The sequence below is a fragment of the Silene latifolia genome, chromosome 9 (genome assembly GCF_048544455.1).
Source record: "Silene latifolia isolate original U9 population chromosome 9, ASM4854445v1, whole genome shotgun sequence".
Classification (NCBI taxonomy): domain Eukaryota; kingdom Viridiplantae; phylum Streptophyta; class Magnoliopsida; order Caryophyllales; family Caryophyllaceae; genus Silene; species Silene latifolia.
In genome coordinates this window covers 130,458,087-130,476,037 of record NC_133534.1, presented here as the reverse complement: position 1 = coordinate 130,476,037, position 17,951 = coordinate 130,458,087, and positions in this window count along the sequence as shown.

Below are 17,951 nucleotides of genomic sequence, written 5' to 3'. Positions count from 1 at the left end.
GTTCCTTGTCCGGGCCTACAACCTAACCCTTTTCGACCAATTGGCTCGTCTCGTCGGCGTGAGTTTTCTCATCCCCGCGTTTCGAATCCCGATTGAGTCAAGCATACCGTTGACGTTACACATTTCTGTTTCGTCAAAGAGCTTTCATCACCTTCGTGCACGAGGCTAGGGCACCCTCCTTACAAACTTTGTTTGGATTGGTATCCCTCTCGCAAATCGGGGTTTGATTGCTTGGTGTGTAACCCACCCTTTTAAGCCAAAACCCGTGTCAGCATTATGCATAATATAATGAAACTGCGAGTGCTTATGTGTTATGTGATCATAAGTCCTTCCGTGTCATTTCAAAAACACTTTTTGCGCTGTTATAATGGCCATTTCAAACCTCGGTCTTTCGCCGACCGTTGCACGCCTTTTACGCCGTCGCAATGACGATTTTCAAACCCGGTTTTTTACAACCGTTTCAAAACACCTTTTTATGTCGTTACAGTGGCCATTTGAAAACCCGGTTTTTATAACCATTTCAAATGCCCTTTTTACGTCGTCGTAATGGCCATTTCAAACCTCGGTCTATCGCCGACCGTTGCATTCTCAAACAGCCTTTTTACGCCGTCGTAATGACGATTTTTACCCGCGAATTTTCAAAATTCGAAATCAGTTTTCAAATAAAAACGGTTTTCAAACCGTCGTAATGACGACTTCAACTCGTGCAACTTTCCAAATTTAAATCTCCTTTTCGAAATCAAATTTGGCTTTTCTAAGCCGTCGTAATAACGATTTCAATTCTCACAATTTTCGATTTGCATACCGTTTTTCAAAGTTTAAAACGGTTTTCTAACCCGTCGTAATGACGAATTCAATCCTTGTAATTTCCAATTTCAAACCATTTGAAAACAAATTTAACCGTTTTCAAATTTCAAATTCAAGATCAAATCTTTGAATACAAATCTATCCGTTTTCAATTTTCAAATCCAAAATCAGTTTTTTTTTTAAAACAAATTTAACCGTTTTCAAATTTCAATTCAAAATCAAATCATTTGAAGGCCAATTTAACCGCTTTCACATTTCAAATCCAATTTCAAATTATTTGAAAACGAATTTAACCGTTTTCAAATCTCAATTCAAAATCAAATCTTTGAAAACAAATTTAACCGTTTTCAAATTTTAATTCAAATCAACCATTTGAAAACAAATTTAACCGTTTTCAAATTTCAATTCAAAATCAAATCTTTGAAAAAAAATTTAACCGTTTTCAAATTTTCAACCCAATTTTAAATTCTTTGAAAACAAATTTAACCGTTTTCATGGCCATTGTGATGACGATTCCAAATTCTTCGATTCTCGATTTTCAAATCCGTGATTCGGAATTTCAAAAACCGTCTTCGGAAACAACACATTATTTTCATAGCCGCCGCAATCTTAACTTAAACCGTCTTTTGAAAACAAACCTAAGACAACCCTTTCAACTGGCCGACGTTCTAAAGATCCCTACTCTCCGAAAGTCGTCTATAAAACGACAAATGAATCTTTTTGAAAATTTCTATTTTCAAAAATTTCAGTCCGCCTTTCCGATTCAGCCTCGAGTCGATTAGAGTCCAGTCAGTTTCAAGTCCAGTCGTCTGGATAACGTCGAGTCTCTGCAGAGGTTAGTACCTACCTTCTGGTCTAGGTCGTGTCGCCTAATTGTCGAGACATCTCCAATGGCGTTAGCAGAGTCAAAACCGGTCGGGTTTTAAACCCGCATTTCCCCTACATTACGGGTCAAAGGTCAAGTTTATGTACATGTCTTGTCCAACGGCGTCACGCCTGCAAAAAAAAAACCTCCAAATCTCGTAATAAGACGTCTGTCTAGACATCACTATGCCAAAGTCGGCACTCGAGTCTAAATCGAAGTCATGCACCAAGAGTTCAAACACAAGAGGTCGTTCACGATCTTTAATGAACACATAACCTAGTCACATCGTCGTGTCTCCACAACAAAACTGCCTTTTGTACATATATGTGGTACTTGCCTTTGTTTGTGCAATACCTTGCCAAGACAAGTTATAACGCCTATCGTTATGTCAAATAGGAATCCTTTGGGTGCCATCGATCGCCAACTAGAAACTCAACAAGTTGATCAACCATCATCCGCCATGAATTCTGCTGAAACCAACAACATGGTCCTTCGACTCATAGCTACCGTGGAAAACTTGAGCACTGGTCTCTCCCAAGTTGAGGACAAAATGATAACCGGGAATTTTCCCTCTTCTGATATTGATCAAAGGGTTAAGCTCCTTGAAAGCCGGCTACTTGCCAACGACAAAACCAACCCTAGTTGGGGGGCTACCAAAACCACTGAAGCAAATCCCCTGGGAACTCAACCAAACAAAACCAGACGACCTCATAGGCCCTTCCCTGATTTGGGTGTGCCTTATGCCACAACCTTGGAAAGGCTAATCTCCAAGAGAAAGCTCAAACCGATTGGTCCAACTCCGGACCCTCTACCAAACAATCGAGGTCGAAGATGGAATGGAAACCTCTTTTGTCAATATCACCAAGGTGGCGGACATGACACTGAAACGTGTCTCCCTCTAAAAGGCGCCATCCTTGATATGATTGAAAAGGGCGAGTTACCATTACCTCCCTCAGTAAACGACAAGAAAAACCCTCCAAAAAACCCTGTTGGACACAGTCAGAAATCTTCCTTAGACTGCTCTCATCTCATCTCATCTCTCCTGACGATGAGAAAATTCATGCAATTGACGAGGATAGCATACAAAGTGATATAATGATGCTCTCTGTCTCCATCAACAATATATTCTCAAAGCTGCAAGTGGCTATCGATGATTTGAATACCCGGGTAGCTAATTTGGAGGAGAGGTTTGGTAGTACCAAAAATGAACCTGACCACCAAGGAGAAAACCAACCCTCCGTTCACCAACCAACAACTGTTGAAATTGAGGAGCCGTCTGATGGTTCCCAAACCCACCAACAACAAACATGAAATTGCCTTATCAAAATCACTTTCAAATTACCAAGCAACATCCCAAAAACTTCTCATTGACAACAACCAAATCCTGTTTTCGCCCAGGATTGACAAAAACAAAAACACAAACAAAACTCACAAAAACATCCCCAAAAACACCAATGTTGGAACCATGGCAAAACATCAAAGGATATTCACAGATCTGGGAATAGCATATGGCACTGCTCTGGGGATACTTGCTTCAGAAGAAATGCTCCAACCCATTCGTCCGACTCCGGACCCACCAGAACATAGGAGAGCCCGATTCTGGGATGGTAATGCCTATTGTCAATACCATCAAGGCAAGGGCCATGACACTGAAGCCTGCTTCAAACTCAAGCATGCCATTCAAGATATGATTGAAGCTGGCAAAATCATAATTGCACCTCTCACTTAAAATAATCCACTCGGATGTCTCAAGTCAAATAGCAAGGTTGAACGTTCTCAAAGGACATTCACCAACCTCAACACAACCTATGCCGCAGCTCTTCAAAAGCTTGTGACTGAAGGGAAGCTATGACCAATCGGGCCCACTCCAGACCCGTCTGAAAGCAGAAAAACCCGTTTCTGGGACGGCAGTGCCTATTGCCAATATCATCAAGGAAAAGGTCATGACACTGAAACATGCTTCAAACTGAAACATGTTATTCAAAATATGATCGATAACCATGAACTGATGGCTTCATCCCTATGCCAACCAAGTGATGAAAACAACCCTAATGAACATCTCTTTCTGCAAGGAGATGAAAGCCTCATCGACTATTGTCCTCATATCATTCCCAACAACGAGAGTGAAGTGCTCAAGTGGGTCAACGCTCGAGACCAGACATTCAAGCCGCTGGTGTTAGAAATCTAGATCTATTTACTCAACATATTCATATATGTTATAAATTTAATTTAGTCATAAAATTAAAAGGTGGTCTTATGCATGCAAACTATAAGAAACATAAGGAAGAAATCTTCATTCTTACAATGCTTTTTCGGATCAAAGGGCACAAGAGAGTTCTCCTACTCTCTTGTTCTTGAGCTCTCCTTAAATGGATGAACAAAGGACTCAAGTATAGAATCCCTCCCAAGGAATAATACCCACGATAAACTCTTAATAAAATTAATATTATTAATACTAGAATAACATTAATTTAAATAAAATGACCCCAAAATATTTTGGTCCTCTTTGGATTTCGGTTAAGAGGAGGAAGAAGAAGGAAGAAATATTTTATCTCTCTAAAATATTTTTATGATGTTAGAATGAATGAATAATCCACACACTTTTGCATGTAGTGAATAATAGCCATATTGAGCAAAAGAGCCTTGACTCTTTTTCAAGGGAAACCGGGTAGGAGGGTGGGAAAATGGCCAATGCATGAGCTTGGTGCTCTACACAAGAGGCACTAGGTTTGCATGGCTAGCTTTAGGAAAAATAATCATGTTTTCCACTAACTCAATTAACATAATATATATTGTTAATACCACCCAATATTTCGGTCCATATAGAGATAAAATGGATTCCATTTTATCTTTGTCAATTTGTCACATGTCACATGTCATGTAAAATTGTTATGTATTTTTAACATATTAAAAATCAACGCATTAATTAAAATACGTCATATACAAAATTGACTTAGTAATTCACAATTACTTGTACCAAAATAATTTACCAATTATAAATCACAACATCTTGTATTTATAATAATTTATTCATTCAATTGCAATTGTTTCCTTAAACAATAATTTCATCCAAGTAATAAAACAATTCGATCACTTAGACCGTATCTTATTTAATCAGATTATAATGAGATACGTAAATTTTACTTCCAAAATCGTCCGTCAATTTTCAAGTAATTTAATTAACTCGTAACGTTATACGATTAATTAAATGATCAATTAAGAGTATTATCCTTTAGGTATGACCTAGGGGATCAACTGATCACCACCGTCGCACGACAGTAATGTCAAACTCTTGTCAGCCAATCATTACCGATATGTGTGGACCAGTTGACAGTAAAAATACTTCCCAAATGTATTCTTTAAAATGAGACATAAACATGTGATCATTGTGATCGACAGTTGTGATCGCATTATTGTCGGAGGACACATATTCCAACAATATCCCACTTGTCCTCGACAAGTGTGCGTCACCAATTCTCTTGTCCTATTACTATCTCCCACTCAATGCAAGGTGTCTTTCAGGTCGTACTTGCAAGTGATCATATCGAGAGTGGTTTCCTCGATCTGAAGAAATAACTGATTGACCGGATTTATCCACCATGGATACATTCCGAGCGTGGCCACGCATTTCCAGTTCATTACTCCTCGAGTGGCCCTGAGATATTGTTATAACCCTGACTAGGGGTGGACAATTCCTATCGCACTCATTCCCTTTGACTAGCCACAGCCATCATAACCCAAAATATGCCCATTTGACCCCATTTACGAAGGTCGTAGTAACACAAATCAAAGTTAATCTAAACTGTGCCATCTTAGGGGAATAGTCTTTAGTCAAAAGAATCGACTCATTAGAATACTATAGTAGCTCTCGCCACGACCAGGCTATATAAATTTGCCAGAACTCTATAAGCGGTCATAAGGCCCGACAAGGTGTTCCTAATAGTCTGCCTATGTGATCGACTAGTCATCTCACATGACTCTATGGCATTTGAACTTGCCATCAATCGCATCACACTCTAGTCACTTCGAGACGTCACCTCATACAAGTGACTATGGGAAAATACTATGTTAATCCGTGTTCACTTTAACGGGGTTCAATTGTCATTACAACCCATTTGGATGTAACAAAGTATAAATTAAAGATAAAAGACAAATGTGATTATGAACATGAACAAAAACAACACTTTTATTTCATTCCAAAATCTAACATAAACTTGGTACACGTTTAAGTCCCATGGACGCAACATGTCCATCATGCTTGGCCTGCGATAAAGGCTTTGTGAGCGGATCGGCTATGTTGTCATCCGTCCCAACCTTACAAATCGCAATTTCCTTTCTTTCAATGAAATCTCTTATTACATGATATTTTCTAAGTACATGTCTAGATCTATTACTAGACTTTGGGTCCTTAGCTTGGAAGATCGTCCCACTATTATCACAATAGAGAGTGATGGAATCATTGGTGGTAGGTACTACTCTTAGACCTTCCGTGAATTGCCTGATCCACACAGCTTCCTTGGCGCAGCCTTCCGATCCGCAATGTACTCGACCTCCGTTGTTGAATCCATGATTCTGACTTCCTTGAAGCTTCTCCAGCTAACGGCACCACCATTGAGCATGAAAACGAAACCAGCTTGTGATTTTTATTTGAGTAGTTTATTTCACATGATAATATGGGTTAAATGCATGTCTATTTCATGTCTTTTGTTAGTTTAAGTTAACATATTCGTATAGGAATGATTAATTGATGCTTCAGACGATGTTAAACTGAACAAAAATGGAGAAATGGAGGGTTGGGGGTGGCGGCCAGCCAGACCGTGGCAGCAGCAGCCCACGGCAGCCCAGGTTGGCCGGGTTGGCCCGTTGCTTGTTTCGCGGTTTTTCATGCATTATTTGTCATTTCGGGTTCATTAATGTTATAGTTAGTATAAGTCACATATGGGTACACTTTTGAAATGGATCATATTAGTAGTAAAAATTATGTTGATGGTAAAAATTATGTTTATATTGGTAGTTGCACATGTTAGGATAGAATATAATATGAAATTGTAATGAATAGGCTTAAAATGAATTTTATAGCGATAATTGCAATGTTTTGGTGATTAAGCTGAAAACTGAGCCTTGGTCCCTTTGACTGAATCGATGTCAGTCAATTGTGTGATTGGTCACCGCAATTTAACCCGCACTGTCGCAGGGGGGGTTGCGGGTAAAAATTCGGTTGGATGAAATTTTGTATGAATTGGATAATTGGCCTTATTCTTGTTTTAGGCCATTTATTAAGTTTTTAGTTCACATGTGTTGTTGGTTGAATTTAATAGTTTCTTATATTGTAGAAACGGCCCTAGATTCCCTGAAACCTTTAATATTGTTAATATTGTTAGAATTGGAATTGGTATTGAATACTTCTTGCAGGTTGTTGTGTTTGTCATAGATAGGTCTTTATAGTCTTTGACGAGTATATGTTCACTACTTAATAGCCTTTGTGTTCCTGACTTGGTGGGATTATATCCAAGTTGGGGCATGACCTCGTTACTTATTTTGAGGGTAAGTGGTCAGCTTAAGTACTAGCCAACCCTTTGGTGGACTCCTTAGGGTACTCACTTTGTTTTAGAAAAATTGTGGGTCTTGGGTGCGGTGGTGTGTATCCGCATGTCTAGGTCTGCGCAGATTTTAGGCTAGGGTTGTGTTGTGTCTTGGCCATGTTTTGATAGAACCTATGAGCCAAGATACCGGTTCGATTACCTTCCCTACCTCGTGGTATAGACTCGAGTTACAGAGTGACTATTGACCGTACTAAGAACTTATGCCTGTCTTTGATATATTGCCCTTTCTTGTATGGTGATTTTATGAATTGTAATAGGTGAGATGTAAGCCGGTTACAATTGATAAAGTTTGGATTACTGTTTGTTATATGTTTCACATGATAGCTTAAATTGGTCAGTTTAGTGTTCATATGTTAGAATACTTGATAATTAAATTATTTATCATGTTGTTTACATGTTACACTACATGTTACATTAAATATGACATTTCGTGGCTGGGAGGACTCGAAGTTACTTCCCACTGAATTGTGGCTTTCGTGTTTGTATAAAATGCGATTGACAGGTTGGTGATGCTTAAATGGGGTACACAGACGAGCTAGTGAGCAAAAGAACCTTGGACTTAGTTTGACTATATTTTGTAATAACCCTTTAAACAGTTGGTTGTGTATATATTTTGAAGGGACATATGTCTCCCTCTTTTACTTTGGTTTGTATCTCTATATTTTCTTGCCATTAGCATAGTTATGTAAATTAGTTTGTTAGTATTTACAGGTTTTGGCACCCTCCTCTTGGAAATGTTTGTGAATGGTTTAGAAAAGTTTTAAAAATTACAGGTTTTGTCTAGTTGAACCAATTACAAACATATCCTGTCAGTTTTTCTGTAGAATTTACGTGTTTATTTATCGCTAAGTTTGAGGGTGTCACAGTTGGTATCAGAGCTTGTTGCTCCCGACGCACGTTTGTGCACCCCACTTAAAATCACTTTACCTTTAAATAATAAACTTGAGAGATGGGTAGGATGGGTAGATTTAGGATTTTATGTGGTAGTCTGTTTATGATTGCTAATTGTTAGGTACTAATTAAATTTTCTCTTTTGTAAGATGGCTCCGCCAAGAAGAATTGATGATGCTATTTTACTAGTTCTTACTCAAATTCTCCAAAACCAACAAAATCAGCAGAATCAACAAGCTCCTCCTCCTCCCCCGCCTCCTGAGGGTACTCCAGGCACCTATACTTGGGTGGCTAACCAATTAACCCGAATCAACACTCCCACTTATGGTGGAGAGATTGATCCAGTTGCTCTTACGGGGTGGTTTCGGGAGTTGGAGAAAAGCTTTACGTTGTATGATGTTAAGAAGGAACATAAAGTGAAGCTGGCATCTCACTTCCTAGTACGAGAAGCAGATCGATGGTGGTCCATGACTGGGCCTACCGTTTCATCTGAACCGGGATTTGACTGGGAACGTTTCAAGGAATTAGTGGAGGCCCGATTCTATCCGCAAGAACTTAAACAGCAGAAGTTGAAGGGGTTCATGGAATTAAAGCAAGAAAGCCTTCCTGTTCAGACCTTCACTGATAAATTCAACGAGTTGGCTCATTATGCAACTAGATTGGTGAAGGATGACAACGAAAAAGCCTTCTTTTATCTTGAAAAGCTCTCTCCTAAAATCAAAAGCATGGTCCGACGGGACTCCACCAGCTTTGTTTCAATTTACAATGATGCTTTATGGGCTGAGAATTCCCTGAAAGACATCGAAAATGAAGCTCGTGCAACCAGTTCCAATCTTGGCAAGAGGCCTTTATATCCATCTTCTAGGCCTTATACTCCTTCACCCAGGTTCATCTCTTCTCCCTCTGACCCAAACAAGAGGAGATTTGTTTCTAATGTGTAAGTTAACCGGGGTGGTCAATCTTCAGCTCTTAACAACAATAAAGGTGCTAAAGACCGAGTGTGCTATAACTGCAAGAAACCAGCACATCCTGGTAAGTGCTTCGTTGATCCTATCATATGCTTTTCATGCAACAAACCGGGCCATAAGGCCAATGTTTGCCCGGAGAAGAAGGTGACGGCTCCTACTACTCCTGCCGCCCCAGTGAGGCCAGTGAGACCGAAAGGCCGGATTTTTGTCATGAGCCGAGCAGAAGCTGAGGCACACCCTGATATCATTACTAGTACATTTTCTATTTTTGATGCTCCTTGTTTGGTACTATTTGATACGGGTGCCTCTTTATCTTTTATTTCAATAAAACTCTCCGATAAATTATCACTTGAATCATCACATGGAGAAAGCACATCTATATCCTTACCCTCTGGGGATGTCTTTTCCTGTTCTAAAATCTATCCGGAAGTCCCTATTTCTATTGCGGGATCTATATTTCCAGCAAATCTTTTCCAATTTCCGCTTGAAGAATTTGATGTCATTTTGGGCATGGATTGGTTACATACTTATCATGTTCGATTTGAATGTCGGGACCAGAAAATAATTCTTACAAGCCCTTCAGGTCACCGTGTGTCTTATCAAATGGTTAAAAGAAAAACCGGTACTAAATTAATTTCTGCTATGAAGTTTGTCAATGCGATGAAAAAGGGTCATCAAGCCTTCTTGTGTATGGTGACTCCTTCTGATTCTTCCTCTCTGCCTCCTAAAGAGAATGTTCCTGTAGTATGTGAATTTCCCGATGTTTTTCCTGATGAGCTACCGGGAATTCCTCCTGAAAGGGAAGTTGAATTTACTATTGATCTCATTCCTGGTACCGGCCCTATTGCTAAAGCTCCTTATAGGCTGGCACCGTCTGAAATGAAAGAGCTGAAGACTCAGCTGGACGATTTGTTTGCCAAAGGTTTTATCCAACCTAGCTCTTCACCTTGGGGTGCTCCTGTTCTCTTTGTAAGGAAGAAGGATGGATCTATGCGGTTATGCATAGATTATCGTGAACTTAACCGGGTTACTATCAAGAATAAATATCCTCTTCCTAGAATTGATGATCTTTTCGACCAACTCCGAGGTGCTTCCACTTTTTCTAAAATTGATCTTCGTTCGGGCTATCATCAAATTCAAGTCCGAGAAGCTGACATTCCTAAAACCGCCTTCAGTACGAGATATGGTCATTTCGAGTTTACGGTGATGCCATTCGGTTTGACCAATGCTCCAGCAGTATTCATGGATCAGATGAACCGTACTTTCAGAGAACACCTTGACAAATGCGTTGTAGTGTTCATTGATGACATCCTGATCTATTCTAAATCTGAAAAAGAACATGCCAAACACCTTCGTGTTATTTTAGAGATTCTGCGCCGTGAAAAATGGTATGCTAAATTCGTTAAATGTGAATTCTGGTTACCTAAAGTGACCTTCCTTGGGCACGTCATTTCAAAAGAGGGCGTTATGGTAGATCCTGCCAAAATTGAAGCCGTTGTTGATTGGAAAAGTCCGACCAATGTTTCTGAAATGCGTAGTTTCCTTGGCTTGGCGGGTTACTATCGGCGATTTGTGAAGGATTTTTCAAAGATTGCTAGGCCGATGACTCGATTCTTTCAAGAAAGAGTCTAAATTTGTGTGGTCTGAGGAGTGTGAAAATGCCTTCCAGGAATTGAAAAAGAGGTTGACTACCGCTCCGGTGTTGACCTTACCTGAAGAAGGAGTGGACTTTGATGTTTACTGTGATGCTTCAAAGCATGGTATAGGTTGTGTCTTGATGCAAAAAGGGAAAGTCATTGCATATGCCTCTCGATAGCTTAGAGTTCATGAAGTTAACTACCCGACTCATGATCTTGAATTAGCTGCGGTGGTGCATGCTTTAAAGATTTGGAGACACTACCTCATTGGAGTCCATTGCAACATCTACACCGACCACAAAAGCCTGAAATATCTCTTTACCCAAAAAGAGCTGAACATGAGACAAAGAAGATGGTTGGAATTGGTGAATGACAATGATGCCGATCTAATTTATCACGAAGGAAAAGCTAATCTGGTGGCCGATGCTCTTAGCAGAAAATCCTGTCATTCTTTGAATTCTTTTTAGGAATTACCTCCTGAACTTGCTATAGAACTTCAAAAATTAGGAGTAAGCCTTGTAAAAAGGGGCTCTCATCATCTTGATGCCATGTCAGCCGAACCTGACTTCTACCGTGAGATCCGTGCTTGCCTTCCCGATGATCCTACTTTCAAATCCATTCGAGCTAAAATTCAACTTGGGCAAGCTAAGGATTGTAAGATTGATGATGATGGGTATCTTCGTTATCATGGTAGAATCTATGTTCCGAGTGCAGCCGATTTGAGAAAAAGAATTCTTGATGAAGCACACCTCTCTCCTTACTCCGTTCATCCGGGAGGTACCAAAATGTACAAAGATTTGAGATTGCAATTGTGGTGGCTTAGGATGAAGATTGAAGTTGTGGAGTATGTCAGTAAATGCCTCACCTGCCAGAAAGTAAAGATAGAGCATCAAAAGCCCAGGGGTTTGCTTCAACCCTTGGATGTTCCTCTTTGGAAATGGGAGTCTATTTCCATGGATTTTGTGATGGCTTTACCCAGAACTTCCACTGGGAAGAATGCTGTTTGGGTGGTTGTGGACCGATTGACTAAGTGTGCTCGGTTTATTCCTATCAAAGAGACCTGGAGATTAGAAGTTCTAGCTGGTGTCTATGTGAATGAAGTAGTGCGCTATCATGGGGTTCCTAAAGATATAGTTTCAGATCGAGACCCTCAATTTTGTTCTCGTTTCTGGGCTGCATTACAGGAGGCCTTGGGTAGTAAACTATTGATGAGCACTGCTTTTCACGCCGCCACTGATGGCCAAACTGAGAGAACAATTTAAACTTTAGAGGATCTTCTTCGTGCCCGTGCTTTAGATTTCCAAACTTCTTGGGAGAAATGTTTACCTCTGGTTGAGTTCTCTTACAACAACAGCTATCAAGCCTCCATTAAAATGGCACCATATGAAGCTCTGTACGGTAGAAAATGCCGTACTCGATCTCTGTTAGGATCAAACCCAAAATGTTCCAATGTTAGGACCCGATTTGGTGACCGAGTCCATTGAACAAGTTAAGATCATTCGGGAGCGGATGAAAGCCGCTCAGGACCGTCAAAAATCATATGCTGATGTCCGTCGTCGACCACTTTCTTTTGTGGTTGATGATCAAGTATTCCTTAAAGTGTCACCTATGAAAGGGGTGAAACGGTTTGGAGTAAAAGGGAAGCTGAGCCCTAAATATATTGGACCTTTCCGGGTGATTGAAAAGATTGGTCCTGCTGCTTACCGTTTAGAATTGCCCCCAAATCTGAGCAAGGTTCACAATGTCTTCCATGTTTCTCAGTTGAGGAAGTACATTAGTGACCCTAGCCATATCATCCAAGAAGAGATCCTTGAATTGGAGCCTAACTTGGCAGTTGAAGAAAGGCCAATTCGGATTCTTGAAAAAGCCAATAAGCAACTTAGGAGCAAAGTTGTACCTCTAGTCCGTGTTCTTTGGCGTTGTGGAAATGTCGAAGAAGAGACTTGGGAGACTGAAGCTTCTATGTTAGCTAAATATCCTGAATTATTCTCGTAAGGTATTCCTTTTCTTACTCTTTTTCCGAGTTACTAAGCCGTGTTTAATCATAATTAGTAAAGATATTATTCTTATTATAGAACTTTAAACTAATATTTTGAAAATGCTTTTATGATTTTTAATGGTTTTAACATTAGTGAATGTTAAATCTCGTTGTTGGAGACATCCCAATAATGGGTTTTCTCATTTATTGGTGTAGAAATATTTTTATATCTTGATATGAATGTGGATGTTCTTGTCTGATCAACAAGAGTATCACCGTTTCATTGAAAAGATACCTATATTTCTCTTATGATTATATTATTAAGATGTTGTATACTATAATTTCTCCTTCTAAGTTTCGAGGACGAAACTTTTTAAAAGGAGGGGTGATTGTAACACCCCGTAATTTCGAACCATTATTATTTTGCGGAAGTAATTTATTAATCAAGTAAAATTTGATATTAATGTATTTGAAGTCATAATAATTTAAAGAAATATAATTTTATTATATTTTCAAGTAAAGTATTTATTTTGATAGTTTCGAAATGTTTAAAAATAGTTTAAACCGTTTAAAAACTTTTTATTTTGAAATAAGGGCATATCGGGAAAAAAATGACAACTCTTTTGAAAATTGGGCAAACGATTTTGGAAATGGATCATATGAGTACTCAATTTTCTTGTAATCTCGTGTTTAAGAACTTTGGTCATGTCGGAATTTGCATTTGACAAACGGTTTTAATTATTGTCGAAACGAGCCAAAACCGACTCATAAAATTCCGTCTCAATCCCGCTCCTCCTCTCCCTTTTCCGCGGCACACCTCCCTTCCTCCTTTCTTTTCTGATTTTTCTTTCCAACTACATCTCCTTCTTCATTCTAACATTTTCCAAAAGATAAAAACACCATCTTTATACAAAAATCCAAGCTAATTTCATCATAACTCACTCATTTCTAGTCCGATTTTCACAAAATTTATATTTTCGGAATCCTCTCTTCAAGATCTACATCCTAGTATGTTTTAATTTCAGTTTTCTTGGTGTTGATTTAAGACGATTTTGGGCATATTTCGATTTTTGTGCTTATTATTGTGTTTTTATTGTTTATTTAGGTGAAGATTTAGAAGACGAGTTTGGAGACTCGTATATAGTTGAAGATAGTGGTTAGTTGGCAGATTAGGGTTTGGGTTCAAGGTGCTAATTGCTCATTTTGTTGCTAAAGGTAACATATTTCGAGTTACTCGACGAATAATCGTCACATTCTTTGCTTTTTGTATGATTTTGTGATTTTTATTTGAGTAGTTTATTTCACATGATAATATGGGTTAAATGCATGTCTATTTCATGTCTTTTGTTAGTTTAAGTTAACATATTCGTATAGGAATGATTAATTGATGCTTCAGACGATGTTAAACTGAACAAAAATGGAGAAATGGAGGGTTGGGGTGGCGGCAAACAGACCGCGCAGGCCTGTGCAGTTCTCGGGTTGGCCCGGGTTGGCCCGTTGCTTGTTTCGCGGTTTTTCATGCATTATTTGTCATTTCGGGTTCATTAATGTTATAGTTAGTATAAGTCACATATGGGTACACTTTTGAAATGGATCATATTAGTAGTAAAAATTATGTTGATGGTAAAAATTATGTTTATATTGGTAGTTGCACATGTTAGGATAGAATATAATATGAAATTGTAATGAATAGGCTTAAAATGAATTTTATAGCGATAATTGCAATGTTTTGGTGATTAAGTGAAAATCGAGCCTTGGTCCCTTTTGATGAATCGATGTCAGTCAATTGTGTGATTGGTCAGCCGCAATTTAACCCGTACCTGTCGCAGGACTGGGGTTGCGGGTAAAAATTCGGTTGGATGAAATTTTGTATGAATTGGATAATTGGCCTTATTCTTGTTTTATGCCATTTATTAAGTTTTTAGTTCACATGTGTTGTTGGTTGAATTTAATAGTTTCTTATATTGTAGAAACGGCCCTAGATTCCCTGAAACCTTTAATATTGTTAATATTGTTAGAATTGGAATTGGTATTGAATACTTCTTGCAGGTTGTTGTGTTTGTCATAGATAGGTCTTTATAGTCTTTGACGAGTATATGTTCACTACTTAATAGCCTTTGTGTTCCTGACTTGGTTACTTATTTTGAGGGTAAGTGGTCAGCTTAAGTACTAGCCAACCCTTTGGTGGACTCCTTAGGGTACTCACTTTGTTTTAGAAAAATTGTGGGTCTTGGGTGCGGTGGTGTGTATCCTCATGTCTAGGTCTGCGCAGATTTTAGGCTAGGGTTGTGTTGTGTCTTGGCCATGTTTTGATAGAACCTCTGAGCCAAGATACCGGTTCGATTACCTTCCCTACCTCGTGGTATAGACTCGAGTTACAGAGTGACAATTGACCGTACTAAGAACTTATGCCTGTCTTTGATATATTGCCCTTTCTTGTATGGTGATTTTATGAATTGTAATAGGTGAGATGTAAGCCGGTTACAATTGATAAAGTTTGGATTACTGTTTGTTATATGTTTCACATGATAGCTTAAATTGGTCAGTTTAGTGTTCATATGTTAGAATACTTGATAATTAAATTACTTATCATGTTGTTTACATGTTACACTACATGTTACATTAAATATGACATTTCGTGGCTGGGAGGACTCGAAGTTACTCCCCACTGAATTGTGGCTTTCGTGTTTGTATAAAATGCGATTGACAGGTTGGTGATGCTTAAATGGGGTACACAGACGAGCTAGTGAGCAAAAGAACCTGGGACTTAGTTTGACTATATTTTGTAATAACCCTTTAAACAGTTGGTTGTGTATATATTTTGAAGGGACATATGTCTCCCTCTTTTACTTTGGTTTGTATCTCTATATTTTCTTGCCATTAGCATAGTTATGTAAATTAGCTTGTTAGTATTTACAGGTTTTGGCACCCTCCTCTTGGAAATGTTTGTGAATGGTTGAGAAAAGTTTTAAAAATTACAGGTTTTGTCTAGTTGAACCAATTACAAACATATCCTGTCAGTTTTTCTGTAGAATTTACGTGTTTATTTATCGCTAAGTTTGAGGGTGTCACAGCTACTCGAGCTCCATTTCCAAGGCGTAGATCCACATCTCCTTTGCTAAGCCTCTTCACGTCTCTTAAACCCTGTAAATGATTACAAAGGTGAGAAACACAACCGGTATCCAATATCCATGTCGTAGTAGAAGTATAATTTATATCAATAACATAAATTTCCTTAGGAATTTTACCTTTTGGAACGATGATTCCTTCCCTTATATTTCGCAAATATACGGGACAATTCCTAGGCCAATGTCCCATGCCATAGCAATAATGACACTCATCATCAACTTGCTTTAAGTTTTTGATTTTCTTTCCCTTCTTCTTGAACTTTTTGCCCTTGGAAGCAAGAACTTGATTACTTGAGCTCCCACTAGTTTTGGCATCTTTATCTTCCAGAGACAAAGATCCTATAGATTGTGTGAGGCCGTCTTCCTGAGACGGGCTCACACGAGATCTAGTACTAGTAGGTGGTCTAGTAGAAGTGATGAAGTTAAGGTTTCCATCCGATCCTATCCCAAAATGAAGTTCTCTAGTAGTTTCGAAATCATTGTTGGAGCAAACGTCGTCAAAAACATTGTGGTATGACTCAATAGTTATCGGTGCGGTAGCGTTTGATGGATTCATTGTAATGAACTACAAATATGGAGGAAAAGGAAATATTAACATTTGTCTTTTTAAATCATACTTGTAAATAAATTAACAAGATATGAACATTTATATAGTGACCTCTACCCAACTATTATAAATGATTCCAAGACCCAAATTCATATTACCTTAGGCATCGGTAAAGCCGAAAACAAACCTTCATCAATATAACTTGGTGGATTAACACTTTAATCGATTCTACTTTTAGAACTCTTGGTCGATAAATTTACATTAAAAATTATCTTTAGCCCGAAACACATCCGGCAACCGTCGAGAATACTTTCGTTGAGTTCAACCCAAATTTCGAATAAATGTGTCCATGATCCAAACTTACATCAACTTGGGCATCGGAAAAGCCGAAAATAACCCTCATCTTTATAAATACGGTGGGTAGACATTTATCACCCCACTTCACCAACGTAACAAGGTTTGTCTTACGGTAAAGCCGACTCAACTCCCTTGCGAAACTGGTACTTCATGGGTTTCTAATTTTTGGTAAGGCTATGTCTCAATTGTTTATTTTAGCGAGAGGTCATATCAATTTATTATCTATCACATTTTAAGTGAACTAAAGCGGTGAACTACGATAATTTTAATTGACACGGTCGATAAACTCGATAAAAAGATAATGCATGTTTTAGTTATGGCGATTTAGCAATGCATGTGACATATAAATAAAATGCAAAGCATAAAATAAATCCTAGTATGGCCTTCCTAAAATAGAAAAACTATTTAACTATTACACATTCAGAAACCAACTCCATTGGTCCCTTGACCTTCGGTTTTGGCACGCATCTCGAGGTAACGCCGTCTTTATGTATCGCCATCTTGTGTGACACCGTCTTCAAGGAACTCCGGAATAAATAAATTACATAATTTCCTATTATGCATTTGTAATTAAAATAAAATAAATCTATTAAATTACAAAACGGTGATACGAGATCACAATAAATTACAACCGAATCGATATTCCCATACATTTCGGGTAATACCAATTAAAAACTAAGGCCATACTAAGTAAAAATTACATAATTCAAAAATTAAATAAAATAAAATTATGGCAATCATAAATAAAATACAGCATTATAATATGTATGAACATGCCCAATTTTATGCTAAATCGCCTTTAAGTAGCCAATATCGTATATTACACGTTTTTTACGGATTTGCGTGATTCAACGTTTTATAATCACAAAAATTACATAAATTCATATTTATGCACAAGTTAATTACCCTAACCTCTTAGGACTCAAAATTAGTCTCCACTAACTATTTGACTATAATTAACACATATTTCTTAAAATTGTTCATTAATGGACCTAAAAATACAATAAAAATGCTATAAACTTCAAATAAATCACAAAAATTCCAAATAAATTCAAAATTCAAAATTTAAACTTATGAACATTCTGGAAAAATACCATGACACTCATAATGTTCAAAAACTTAGGTTAAAATTTCGTAAAATTATCGGAAAAAACTATGTTGCGGTTTATC